Source organism: Carya illinoinensis, chromosome 4 (assembly GCF_018687715.1).
Source record: "Carya illinoinensis cultivar Pawnee chromosome 4, C.illinoinensisPawnee_v1, whole genome shotgun sequence".
Lineage (NCBI taxonomy): Eukaryota > Viridiplantae > Streptophyta > Magnoliopsida > Fagales > Juglandaceae > Carya > Carya illinoinensis.
This window is the reverse complement of record NC_056755.1, coordinates 34,373,411-34,376,846: the sequence shown is the minus strand read 5'-3', so window position 1 is coordinate 34,376,846 and position 3,436 is coordinate 34,373,411. Positions and strand designations below refer to the sequence as shown.

The window sequence follows — 3,436 nt, the reverse complement described above, 5'->3', positions numbered from 1 at the left end:
AAAAAAAAATTCTGGTTTGGTTCAAAGCTTTTCTTTAAGGAAAGTACATGCTTGATATGTCAAAGTTTGAGCACTTGTATTATCACTTAATAAATTCTTGAACCTATACATCTCTCTATTTTGTGAGATTCACTTTGTGCATACTAACCCTATGGATTATCTTGGCAAAGTACATTTTCAATGCACAGTGAGGAACTTATATGTATGTTTTTTATAATTAAAGTTTACATTATTTAATGAGATGCTCATCAAAGAGGGTGTTCATGCCTTGATGAAGTGTTAGAAATGCATAATTAAGCTGTTTTAGTGAGTGATTTATTACATCAAAGAATGGTTGAACACTTAATTATGAATCAAAATTTTAACACTTAATGGAAATTTATTGATGATAATATTTTGCACATCAAAGTCTCATATTTGCTCTTGAAATACTTAAACTATAATATCATTTCATTTATATATTATAGGGCATTTATGGAAGGAAAGAAAGAGTGGGACCTATAAAGAAATAAAAGAATTGATTATGAGTGGAGCAGGAACACTCACACAAGCAGCATTACATGGACAGCAAACAAACTCACTCGGACATCACATGCATACAGCCGGACTCACACATGCAACACACATGCAGTGGACTCAAATGCACACATTCGGACCATGCAGTGGACTCACACAACACACATGCAGAAAATGCAAACATGCAGACATGCAGTGGACAGCACTCATACAAACACAACACATGCAGAAAAGCATCACCAAACAGCACATAACCTGGATGTTGCAGACAAACACAGCAGCAAAGACACTCACACACGCCGGATAAACTCACACATACAGCAAAAGAAAGAAGCACTCGGACAGCACCAGCAGAACACTCATAGCACTTGCAGAAAAATCACATGTGCAGCAGCTACTACACCAAGCAGTAGAAGATCATTCGGACAGCACTCACACGTGCAATGAACCTGCAGCAAGGAAAAGCACACAGCCACTCACCCATGCAGTAAACATGCTAGAGTCCAGCATGTGGTTCGGACAGCACTCATTCAAAAAGTAAACATGCAGATCACTCGTGCAGCAGCTACTACAGCAAAAGAAAGAAGATCATTCGGACGTGCAGCAGGTAAACAGAAGAAAAAAAAAGAAGCAGCTGGTCTGCAACTTCGACAGAACAGAACCATGCACATGCACGTTGCAGGAGAAGAATGGGAGGCAGCACGATGCAGACATTCGGACGTGCAGCAGGTCAGAAGAACAGCTGGCCTTCAGGGGATGTTTTTCTTTTTCGTTTGAGTGGAAGGGATGGCTGGCAATTCTCTTTTTGAGGAAAGCAGCAGAACCATGTCTGGCACCAAAAACGGAAGCACATGGCACCAACCTGGACGTACAGCAGTAGCTTAGTTTGGAGTTTCATTTCTTCTTCCTTTAAATTTTGAGACATTCGGCTGGGCAGCAGCAGAGAATTTGGAGTTTTTGTTTACTTATTTTTTTCGTTCAGAAGCTAGAGGGAGTGATTGTTTTTTTGGTTTTTTCATTCGGCTACAATTGAGCAACTGAGTTTTTGAAGTTTTCCTTGTTTTCCCGTTTGAGTTTTTCGTATATAGCAGTAGGGCAAATCTTGAGTTTATTTTCTTTCCCTTCCGTTTAAGTAGCAGAGTTTTCATTTTATTTTCTTTGACTTTTCTTTCCTAATACAGATTGATCTTCAGCAGTTTTTTTTGTTTCATGCATTTATTACTTCTCGTTTAGGAGCAGGCGGATTGACACTACAAAAAAAGGCTAAATTGGCGGCGTTGGTTATACGCCGGCAACTATCCCAAAAAACGCCGCTACTTAATTCGCGGCGTTTTTCTAACGGCATAACCGTCCGCCGGTACTGGAGGGTCGCTATTTTCATTGTTCCGGCGTTTGCGCAAACACCAGTATTTGTAAATCCCATTAGTGGCGTTTGTATCAATTTAGCGTCATTTTTTGAAACGCCACCACAATACCCACATTAACAGCGTTTCTGGAAACGCCGCCAATTTATCGTTGCCATCTCTAGCATATACTAGCGGCGTTACCTTAAACGCCGCTGCTACTACATTACCGACGCAGCATGCAACTTTGGCGGCATTTATTTAAATGCCACTAATAGTACATTAGCGGCGGCACATTGAATTTGTTAACGGCGTTTATATGACCGCCACCACTTTTTAAAATAGTAGCGTTACGATAAATGCCGCTACTAGTAATTTGGCAAATTTATTAACGGCATTTATTTAAACGCCACCCCATTACGTTGCCAACGCGTCATATAAATTACTGGCATTTATTTAAATGCCACTAATAGTACATTGGCAGTGGCACATTAAATTTGTTAACGGCGTTTATATGATCGCCACCACTTTTTTAAAATAGCAGCGTTACGATAAATGCCGCTACTAGTAATTTGGCGAATTTATTAATGGCATTTATTTAAACGCCGCCCCATTACGTTGCCAACGCATCATATAAATTAGTGGCATTTATTTAAATGTCACTAATAGTACATTGACAGCATATTGAATTTATTAACGGCGTTTATCTAAACGCCACCATGAAGTTTTTAAACGCTGCCACTAATTCATTGCCGACATATTTTTTAAATTAACGACATCAATATAAACGCCATTACGAATACGTTACAGCCGCATTGCATTAATTAACAGTATTTAAAAATTAGTACAATGTGCACATTGCTTTTTTTTTTTTTTTTTTTTTGTAAAAGGTATATTAGATTTTATGCCATATCCACAATTCAAACAGCCACACGTGAAAGATCATAAAGTAATTTCAATATTCATAAAACTAATGAAAGGAGTCAAAATCCTTAGACCACATTGCATCGACCTAAGAACAGTATTTCAAACACGATAATGAACTAGATTCTCTCTCCATTACTCTACTGTTGACGAACTTCAACTTTCTTTTTCTGCCAAAGGCGATCAAGCCCACTGTCAACATCTCCCTGAGCTCGAACAAATCCACAGAGAACAAAGGTGGAGAAATGGCCGTTGTACATGCCATTCTCATCCAAATGCCCGACGTTGATCTGAACGGAAGCATGGTCCTTTGAAGTAATCAACCTGTTTGTAAATATGCATTTCCTAGGAATGTAAAGCTCGGTAATAAGCCCCTCTTCGTTCTACATCTTGGCTTCTGTGTAAACTACTTCTTCAAACCCTTACCAATCTGTGCACATTGCTTAAAACACCATATTCACTAATGTTTTCAGGAAGCGCGCAGTAGACCTCCATCTGCATAATGTCAAAAAATTTATGGGTAGTTCTTACAGCTTGGAAACCATATGCTATTAGATCACTATATTTGGTAATCACAGAAATGATACCACCCTTTTCAGCTTCAAGTCTGCACAGATATGCCAACCGTGCACCAGCCTTATATGGAGCCACCA

The 3,436-nt window shown here is 39.1% G+C and overlaps 1 pseudogene; it reads right to left on the bottom strand.

Annotated features, from left to right (window-relative positions):
* Positions 1-2,767: 2,767 nt before the first annotated feature.
* On the bottom strand, positions 2,768-3,172 carry LOC122308246 (annotated as a pseudogene).
* Between the last annotated feature and the right edge of the window lie 264 nt (positions 3,173-3,436).